Consider the following 11489-nt stretch of genomic DNA (forward strand, 5'->3'; position numbering starts at 1 on the left):
AGATGGCTTCTGACAAAAGACTATACATCACTTCTTTCACAGTAGATGGAATATAGCAGAAATAGAATGAGCTTAACTCTGTAAAAGGGGTACCTACCTGTAATGCCCCTAAGTCCTACTCCCCAGAATATAATTCCCTTAGCAAGGCTCTACCTTCCAACTTTCCAGGAGTCATGAACCAAGTATTAGATATCATGAATTTATGAAGAATTTCTGATTCAAACCAACACATTCCATTCCTGGCTTCCATAAAATCATGACCATTTCATGGCGTAAAATGTGTTTTTCCCAACTTTAAAAGTCTCTGTATGATTATGAATCCCAAAACTGTTTAAAAGTCCAACAGCTCATAAAAACAAACAAAATCAAAACACAAATTAAATGCTTTCACACATAATAGCTGAGAGTAAACATTCCCACTGAAAAAGAAGGCATGACAAGGGAAGATTGAACCAATGCAAGATCAATAGTCATGAGGACACATAACAAATGCTATAGCTCCATGTGCAACATTTAAGAATCTATGATGAAATCCCTTCTAGCTATGCTGTTTTGAACCTGAGGAAAACCCATCCAGAACTAGGCAGCTTTTCTTGGCCCCCTACCCATAGTTCTGGCATCTCCAAAATCCTGAGGTCTCAACTGAAAACTACTGTTCCATATCCTTATCACATATATTCAGATACTATGATCCTGTTCCTCACTGCCTAGGAACCACGTCAATAAAACCCACATCATAAATTCAATGGCCCTCTCTTACTTGCACTTTTCATATTTCAGTAGTACCAGGTGGACTACTAAATTGGTTAATCCAATGGAGAATAAAACCAACCTTGAAGAACAGGGAGATTCCATCAGCCTTATTCCTTGAGGCTCCCGAATTTGGAAAGAGAATCAGTACACTACCTATTGTCCCAGTGTTGAGTAGCTGGCCTAATTTCAATCGGGAGAATCTCTCAAATAATTGTAGGTGAACAGAGCCACTGCAGCCTGGAGTGTGAAGCATTCTGTGCCATATTCTTCTGCTCTATGTTCTGTCATTACTTTTAAATTTAACTGTGTTTAAATTCTCAGGACATGGGCAGAACACACGTAGCCTCTCACACAGACTGTCTCTAGACCTCCACAATCTACAGTTCTTTCTACAATTAAATATTTAAACTATTATCAGAATGATCCATCAAGCATTGCAAGGCATCTCTTAGTCCAAAATTTCAAATCCTTCTACATTCCTCCCACCAATCAGTTCCAAAAGACCAAAGACACACTCTAATTTCTAGGAGCTACAGAGCCACTCTTCTGGTACAAATTTGATGTTGTTCTTATTTTTACATTACTATGACCAAACACTTCACTTCAAGATGTTGATGAGAGGGAAGAGTTTGTTTATTTATTTATTTATTTTTGGCATGGAGTCTCAAAAGAAGGCTTCGTTACAGCAGGAAAATGATGGTAGAGAAGAGGCTGGAATTACAATCCTGTGGCAGCAGGTGAAAAATAGTAGCAAGAGTGAGCTGAGCTATGAATAGCAAGCGGGCCATAACATTCCTAAGCCAGGCCTTAGGAACAAAAACGTCTTCAAATGCCAAACTGCCCCACTAGCTGGGGGACCAAATATTCAAAACGCATGATTTTAATGGGGACATTTGATGCAACCCACCATAGCTAAAACTAAACTCCAGTTTCCCCAAAACTTCAGAATACATTGTAATTTTTTTAAATTTTATTTATTTATTTGAGAGCGACAGACAGAGAGAGACAGAGGCAGATAGAAAGAGAGAGAGAATGGGTGTGCCAGGGTCGCCAGCCACTGCAAACGAACTCCAGATGCGTGCACCCCCTTGTGCATCTGGCTAACGTGGGACCTGGGGAATTGAACCTCGAACCGGGATCCTTAGGCTTCACAGGCAAGCATTTAACTGCTAAGCCATCTCTCCAGCCCTACATTGTAATTTTGTTAGAGGTCCAGATTAATTATAGTGTCTGAGAATGTGGAATGAAACATTATTATATCCATTATGCTATTCTTATTTACAAAATCCAAATGTGATAGGAAGAAGATATATTAGCCCCTATGATTAATGAAGAAAGATGATTATTAGGTCTTTCAATAATTGCTACAGATGGGACCAAAGCCCAGATTGTTTAAATCTTTGTCCAAGGCTGGTTTCTCATTGATCAATACCTATAATTACATACCAGAGCAAACCTTTAACTTCTTATCAACTTTTCCAGAGAAGGCTTATAATCTGTGCTTAACTAATCCATACTTGACCCATCACAACTCAATTTTCAACAAAGTCAATAATGTTTTCTGTAGCAAACATTGGATATTAGTGTGGTCAATGAAATACAAGATACAAGTTTCCCTGTGTCATGTTGCTCAAGAAGCAAATGGGAAGACCATTTTCCATCTCATAAAGTGGTTCTGTGAGCTATAAGATGGGTCAGCAGATAAAGGTGCTTACTTGCAGAACCTGTCTACCCAGCTTCAATCCTCACACTTCTCATTTATGCAAGATATTAAAAACGACACAAGCATTAGGTATTCAGTTGCAATAGCAAGAGGTCCTGGCACATGAACACAGTTACAAACAAAGAAATAGAAAACTTTAAAGAAAATATTTAACTAAAGATGTAGAGGCTCTATTATATTGAGGGTTGATTTTTAAAAATATTTTATTTTTATTTATTTGACAGAGAGGAAGAGGGAGAAAGAGAGAAAGAGAAAGAGAAAGAGAGAGAGAGAGAGAAAGAATGGGCATGTCAGGGTTCTAGCCACTGTAAACAAACTCCAGATGTGTGTGCCCCCTTGTGCATCTGGTGTATGTGGGTCCTGGGGAATTAAACCAGTGTCCTTTGGCTTTGCAGACAAGTGCCTTAACTGCTAAACCAACCCTCCAGCCCAAATGTGTAGCCCAGGCTGGCCTCAAACTCCTGATCCTCCTGCCCCTGCCTCTTCAGCAATATCCTACCAGCATGTGCCACCACATCTGGCGAATTGTTTTTTAAACATATCTGTTGAAGGTCTAATCCCCAGTACTTTGACAGCTGCATTAATTCATAAAAGGGACTTTACAGGTTTAATGAAGTCAAGGTGAGATGATTAGGATGGATCTTAATAAAATCTATATGACTGGTACCCTCGTAATATCAAAAGGGGAATGTAAAGAGTAATGTAAAAACAGAGACCACTACATCATGACAGAAACACATGCAGATTCTAGGGAAGGAAAACTATAATGGAATGCTTGCTGTCACCAGAAGATTGAAAGCAGTAAGGAAAGATTCTCTCATTCATGTTTTAGAGGCATCATGCTCTACCAACACCTTGATTTCAGACTTTTGCTCTAAGATCTATGAGATGACAAATTTCTACTATATTAATGTGTGTGGGCATTCATATATATATATATATATATATATATATATATATATATATATATATATATTAGGAATTCCACATTTTTGAATTGTCTGGGAGCTCAGCAAACAAGCTAGAATAAATGGACAACGAACCTCAGGGGTCGGCCTATCTCCACCCAGTGTTTTACTGCTGGAACTATAGGCATCACACTTAGTATTTCACATCGTTATTGGGGATTAAACTCAGGTCCTAATGCTGAAGAGACAACAACTTTACCAACTGAAATATGTCCTCAGAACAAATGTTTATTGTTTTAAGACTCGTAGTTTGTGGTATTATTAGGGCAAGCCTCAGAAACTGAAGCATGGTCAATATGGAGAGACATGAGCAATACTCCTGAGAAGATCAGCATGGAGCTAATGATAAGTTCAAACCAAGTGGCAAGGGGAATATTAGATTTATTTTAAAATCATAACTAATAAAGTTTAAGTTTTAAATGTTTCTTAGTCACTTCCCCTACCTGCGCCTGATATCCTTCAAAAATGCTACTTTATTCAGTCCTAATATTGCACTAAGTCAGGTAAAGGGAGCAGTTTGTTATAAACAACAACAGTATAAACAAAAACAACAACAACAACAAAAGATATGGCTGTCAGTATTCATGCTTGACATTTGTTCTAATTTGAGGGGATTTATCTTATTACTTTTTAGTATCAGTGTAAAAGTGAATTTCTCCATATCATTTCACTTAAAATATTTCCATGAACAAATCAAAGGTAATAAAAGCTGTCTTGATCCAGGCTGTATTAAACTTCTCTTTCCAAGTTTCCAGGGGCTAACTTCTTGTTAGTTAGGTGTGCTTTTTCACTATCGCACATTCATATAATTGTGCCCTATGGAAAGGAAGATTGATAAAATGAGAAAGCATATTGCACAATGACCACCCACTAGGGAAGGGGGTGCCAATCACACTAAGGAGGCTGAAAGAGAGCACAGTCATTGGAAGTCGTTTAAATCTTTCAATTCTTTGCCAAGTCTCTGAGCACAGAAAAGAGACATTTGGATCAAGAGAACTTCTACAGGGTAAAATGTTCTAAACACATTCACAGCCATCTCCCCTTGGGGTATAAGCTCTGCTCTAGAACTAGCTAAAGAATCTTCTTGCAAATAAAAGCCTTTACTCAACCCTTATTGAATTGACATACCAACATATAGTACTCATTGAGAGAAATGGCTTCCTGCAATAATATATGATTCATGCATTCCTATCTATAACAGATTTAGAGGAAATTATCCTAGGGATTTTATCACTGTTTTAAAAGCTATTGCGCACTTTTGTGAATGTAATTCTAAAACATGTAAGAACATTAGTTAGAAGGATAAGTCTGAAAAACATTTCACCTTATATTGCAAAAATTGGGATTTCACAGACATTTTATTTTGATATCTAAGTGGTTGCATAAATTCCCTGGAAAAATCAACTCTTGCCCATGTATGTCAAAATATTTTATTAGCTTTATTGTCTTCTCTTTAATAAATACACATGGTCTAGATGTAGTGGCAGAAGAAAATGTTGCTTTCTTGAAAGCCATTATGTGATTGGATATGTCAATTGAGTTTCAGATTTCCATATGGAATTTTAGATAATACTTGAAAATTTATATACAACTCAAGAAACTTCCTGTATGTTGTTTTTATAATAGGACCAAAAAAGAGAAAACATTAATGAAGGTGAACTTCAGTTCCCAGAAAAGTGTTGCATCTACTTTGAACATTGCTGGATGGATCAATAGACCTCCTGGGATCACAGAGAGAAAGAATGTTGTGGAACCAGAGCCAAATTATATCAGTATACATGTCAACTATTAGTAGCTATTTATTGTCCACCTGTATGTGTAAGCAATCATCCATGTGACTAACAGATTACAAGGTGAAATCTTTAGAATGTGCAAACAAACCACCTTCTTCTACCAAGCCAAAGCTTTCGCTATGTATCAACCAAATAGCTGACGCTTCAGCCCAAGTATGTGAAAGTGCCTTGGCTGATGACTTTCTTTTTTCTTTCTTTCTTATTTTTTTTTCCTTTTCTTTCTTTCTTTCTTTTTTCTTTTGTAAGTATAAAACCTTCATGAAATTGTTAACCCTTTAAAACATGGAATTCTGGGTAACTGAAATCTGTGTTCTTGTGCCATGGTCACTTATATTTGCTCCAGAATAAATTATCTCTTATCCCCTTTGAGCTGCTTCAACAAAGGAAATGCTAAAAACACTAGAAAAATAAATGAAAGGGAAGTTAAGTTAACAAACCATATTGTCTGGACATTTTTTTCTTCTTTTTTAATCTTAAATATACATGAAAAGCTTATTTTTTTACCAATATAATTGCATAGTACTTATATACTCAAATCTACCAATACAGCATACAGTTTGACCAATCAAAAACTGGGTCATTGTTGAATAATAAACCTGTTGCAGAAAATGTGACTAATTGTCTTCACAAATGATGTATGTTGCACAAGCACCCAGAACAGAGCTACCTGAAAGTGCTTTAATAAATAATTAATTTCCATCAGTAGTACAGGCCAAATTTTAAATGTTAACTACTATCTTCACACAAGCCATTTTGTTGTGAGTTAGTTTCACAATGATTTTACACTGGCTGGCATGCTGGTGACAGTGTCAATAAGAAATAAAATACAAAAATTAACACAGTGCAATTATCGATTCTAAAGTGCTAGAGATTTCCGTGATATAAAATCTTAGGCGTTACCTTTGTTTAAAAAAAAAAAAAAAAAGAAACAGGAATTTTTTTTTTTAAGATGTTTAAATCATGAAGGTATTTAGCTCTTAAAATATGTAAGCTTTGAAAACGTACAACAAAACTCTCTGATGGCATTCCGGTTTTGCCAAGATGTCCATAAGACGTTCTGGTTTCTGACGGCAATGCTGTCTGAGCCATGGGGAGAGGCAGCCACAGGCCGAGGGCAGGGCCAGCTCCACTTGAGTGGTGCTCCCGTTCAGAACTACCCACAGAAAGCTGAATCTCACCTCACACTTAAATTTCCCATTTTTCCCACCTCCAGCCTAAGCAAACTCTAATCCTATGAAATATATTTTGCTTTCTTTTAGTCTGTTTATCTGCTAATATAACCCAAGTTTGTGCATCAGCAAGCTATCTAGATTTACAGAGAGGAAAAAAAATCAAAGTGTGACCAATGATAAAAACTGACCACATTTAAGACTCGATGTGCATACAAGATTAATCACTGGCCACCAGGAAGCATTCCTTGTTCCGTTTCCAAAAGGACGAAGATTCTTCATATATTTCCTTTTTTTCCATATGGGCACCTTGTTTTTTAAAGCATCAGCGGTGATGCTCACAGCTTCAAGGGACGCGGTCTCGTGAGCCGAGGACACAGAAATGATCATGCTTGCTTCTGATCCTGGAGCAAGACGAGGCAGTGGAACACCGCTATGTGTCTGATTGCCCACTTCTGCCTGTTTTTCTGATTTCATTCTCTGCAGTGGGAAGATACGCTTCATATTCTAAGCTAATGACTTTTTGCCTTCAAAGTTATTTCTCAGGAGCACTACCCTCCACTAATGGGGGGCAGAGGGGGATAATGGCAATTTCACCTCCCAGTTGAAGCAGGAGTTGCTGATCTCCAAGCTCGACATACTCTTGACGAACAGAAAATACTATGTGATTTCTAACATCAGCCAGTCTACCCAGGATTTCGAGTTTCTATCTCTTTCCAGAGCTGGGATGCTTTGATGTCTTGTGGCACAGACATGGTCTCTGAGCAGACTCCTGTGATCTCTGCACTTTTTGCAAAATACAGGACTTCAACCTGGCATGGAGGCACCATCCTGCTAAAGACAACTCCGGTTCCCACTAGGCACCCCATGGACCAGCCCTTGGCCACCCAGAGCACAGGTGCAGCCCTTTTCTCCTTTTCTTAACCATGGCAAACAGTTTATGTGATCCCACACTGACATATTCAAAACACATACATACTCTAAGCACAAAGCTTACAGTTACAAATAACTTTCTGCTTAGAGATAGAATTTCAATAACCACAATGGAAATTTAATTATTTAATACAATTACCAATGTAGTATGTCCCCAATGAAAGCTAAGCAGCGTTATCACGAAACAAAGGTTATATTCAGCAAACATGCATTACTAATCTCTACAGCTTAACATTATCCCAGAAAAGGAACTGAATATAAAAATTCTTATAATTTTTGGTGGTTTTCATATTTCCTGGCACAAGTTACCAAAAAAATATAAAAACAGATTTCAAATATTTTCAATAAAATGGTAAAAAAAATTGATTAATCCTTTAACTTTTTATACTTGACTTGAGATTTTAAGCATCAAGCTGGACCAGTCTGTCAAAACTGACAGACACATATACTTACAATGACTACACAGCCTGAGTTACATTGGTACTGGAGGTCTACTTTATCTTATTACAACCCTTTGGGGCTAAATTTCTCAATGCAAACATGTAGACCAGACTGATCTTAAACTTTCAATGCTCCTCCAGCCTCTGCCTCCAAGAACTGGGAATATAGGCTTGTAACCACTACACCTAGCTTTAGTTCTGTATTAAAAACTCAGTTGACCTTTGTCCTCTCTCAAAAGTTTCTTAGGCCTACAGAATATCATTTAGCATGTACTCTGACTTTCCCCTTGGAGTCTTTTGTATATCTATAGTTGCTATATAACAGCATTATCTTCATAAAGACTGAGCTCAAATTTCCCATGCTGAAAAGCAGTTCTCAAAGGATTACTGTTTTCATAGTATTTTCTTATGTAATATCTCATTAAAAAAAAAACTTTCTAGGCAATCCTTATTTCCGGCCAAGATGGCGACCACCTAGCTGCATTGCAGATACTGGGGAAAGAAAGGCAAGAAATTAAGGGTTATCAGGGTCTTCTGGCCAGTGGGAGGGCACAGAGTGGGGAAAAACAGGGAATCACAGATCCCCTCTCAGGTGGGTAGTCTACCACCCTCATACAGCCTCCGTGCCCCAAGCGGCTGTGCTCCGATCGTGCACACCCATGGGGGCCACCTCTGCTGTGATTAGGTGGCTGCCAGGCCTCCGCTGCTGTGCTCCAATCGCCTGCCCACCGGGCAGCCTCTGCTGTGTCCCGATCCCGTGTCTGCATCAGCTGCCTCTGCACTACAATTGCATGTGCAGTGGCCCAGTCCCACAGAAAGGGCCACACAAGCCCACACTGAGTCACTAGCACCAGCTCAGGTGCCATCCCCTACCTGTCCGTTGCCACCCATCCCCCACTCCCCTAAGGTGGGAGAGCGCAGACTGTTTGCAGGTCCCAGTGTTCCCAGCCAGAGTTTGGGCAGCTTCAGGGCTTGCTACCTCAGTCCCCTTTCAAGCTCAAAGGCAGGCAGCTTTGGTGCATTACTGGGTGAGAATTCAGGCAACTTTGGTACCCCTGTCAGGCAGTAGATAGGCTGCTTTGGCAAGAGAGAGCAAAAACCCAGGCTGCTTGCAACTGCCCCAGGCTGCCTTGGATTCTCATTGAGCTAGAGTCCGGGCTGCTCCACTCACCTACCTGCCCATACACTGACATGGGTAGACCACAGCGCAAAAGAAATAACATGAAAAATAAAATGAAAGAAAACCCAGACAGATCACCCAGTCCAACAAGGATTACATCTAACCAAAACATAGAAGAATGTTTAGGATTAGAACATCAAGTGGAAGCTATGAGCAATGCAACCCTGACCAACCTACTGCTAAAACTTGCAGGAAAGCTACAAAGGACAGATAATTGTGTGGATGCTACCATCACTAAGCTAGAGCAATATATAAGACACTGGAAGGAATTCAAAGAGAGCTAAGAGAGTTGAGGGTGAATGAAAAAAAAAAAAAAAGAGGACCTTAAATATCAGCTGGCCACACTAAATGAAAACATAAAGAAATGCAAGGATGATTTCCAAGAATCACCAAGAAAATCAGAAAATGAGGTGAAAAGGGAGCTGAACAGAGCGATGGAAGTGATACATAGGAAAGTAGTAGAAAATGCAAACTTAATTGAACAAGTCCAAAACTCGCTAGAGGCTCTCAAGAATAGAGTCAGCAACGTGTAGGATAGAAACTCTGATCTTGAAGATAGGATGGAAGAAACAGTTTGAGAGTCCAAAAATTTCAGTAAGTTCAAAAGTTCCTGTGAACAGAACATGAGGGAATTGTGGGATACACTTAAACGTCCTAATATCAGAATCATTGGAATACCAGAAGGAGAAGAATTTCAGACCAAAGGCATGCAGAACTTATTTAACACAATAATTGAAGGAAACTTCCCCTATCTCTTAAAAGAAAAGCCCATAAAGATACAAGAAGCAAACAGAACTCCTAACCAACTAGACCAAAGGAGAAACTCCCCAAGACATATTATCATTAAGACTTTAAACATTGACAGCAAAGAGAAAACCCTAAAAGCAGCTAGGGAAAAACAGCACACCACTTTCAAAGGAAACCCCATCAGAGGTACTTCAGACTTCTCAATGGAAGCCTGGAATGAAAAACTTCAAACTCTAAGAAACTATGGCTTCCAACCCAAACTACTCTATCTGGCAAAAGTCTCCCTTATAATAGATGGTGAAAGGAAAACTTTCCATGACAAAACTCAGCTTTATAATTATATGAATATAAAACCAAACCTACAGAAATTATTCCAGGAAATTCTCCAAAGAGAAGAAACAAATAAAAAAAACACAAATGCCTACAAGAAGCAGATCACAACAACCAAACCCAGAGTAGACACAAAAATTTCAAATTCCATGAAAACACCAACACACCTCTACCACCACAACAAGGCAGGGATCAAATCAAATCTCACAGTCATCACCCTAAATAGTAAATGGCCTTAATCATATGAAGCTGAAGAGTTTCTTTACAGACAAGCATATAATAAGCAAAGCCAATAGAATACCCACAGAATGGGAGAAAATATTTGCAGGTTATCCAACTTAAAGAGACCTAATCTCTGGAATCTACAAAGAACTCAAAAGTCTAAACAATAAGAAGACAAATGCCCCACTCACAAAATGGGGTGCAGAGTTTTACAGGCAATCCACAGAGGAAGATATACAAATGGCAAACACATATTTAAGAAAATGTTCATCATCCCTAATCATCAGAGAAATGCAAATTAAAACAACTATGAGATTCCACCTTACCCCAATAAGGACAGCCAACATTAAAAAATCAAATGAAAAATAACTGCTGGCGAGGATGTGGAGAAGCAGGAACACTCATTCACTGTTGGTGTGAATGTAGGATGGTACAACCACTTTGGAAAGCAATATGGAGACTCCTGAAAAAGCTGTCTATAGAAATATCAACAGACCCAGTTATACCCTTACTGGACATCTACCCTAAAACCTTCAAACCACAGGCCAGAGAGATTTGCTCAACCATCTTTGTAGCAGCTCAATTTGTAATAGCTAAAAGCTGGAATCAACCCAGATGTCCATCACTAGAAGAATGGATAACTAAGATGTGGTATACCTACACAATGGAATTCTATACAGCAGTAAGAAAAAAATGACACAAAGAAATTTGAGTTAAAATGGTTGAACCTGGAACATATCATTCTCAGTGAACTTACCCAATCACAGAAAAAAAATCGACACATAGTCTCACTCATCGACAACACCTAACCTGAATCTACCCAAGACACCTTACATACCCAGCAAGCACCTCATGGACTAGACAATAGGATGGATGGGGAGGGCGGGTAGGCATCGAAGTGTGGAAAACAGTAATCTGGACAGAAATGGCAATGGTACCATAAAATTCTTCTTCCTAAAAGAGAGACCAAATGGCTGAACCTTCACTAGACCCTTACAGGAAACACCTGAACCACAAGACACTGGAGAGGGTAGGATCAAGACTAACCTATATGTTCTACATCTTCCCTCCATCCCTCTCTCCCTCTCCCCTCTCTCTCTCTCCTCTCTAACTCTTGTATATTGTTATGTTTTTCCTCAATTTCTTAGTGGGCACTGACCTGTAACCCCCACTACCAGCTTGGGGCTACCATCCACAATGAGCTTTTGATCAGAGAAACCTACAAGGTTTC

The 11489-nt window shown here is 38.9% G+C and overlaps 1 pseudogene; it reads right to left on the minus strand.

Moving 5' to 3' along the window:
- Positions 1 to 6626: 6626 nt before the first annotated feature.
- Positions 6627 to 7045, minus strand: LOC123457758 (annotated as a pseudogene).
- Positions 7046 to 11489: the final 4444 nt, after the last annotated feature.

Source organism: Jaculus jaculus, chromosome 1 (assembly GCF_020740685.1).
Source record: "Jaculus jaculus isolate mJacJac1 chromosome 1, mJacJac1.mat.Y.cur, whole genome shotgun sequence".
NCBI classification, from domain to species: domain Eukaryota; kingdom Metazoa; phylum Chordata; class Mammalia; order Rodentia; family Dipodidae; genus Jaculus; species Jaculus jaculus.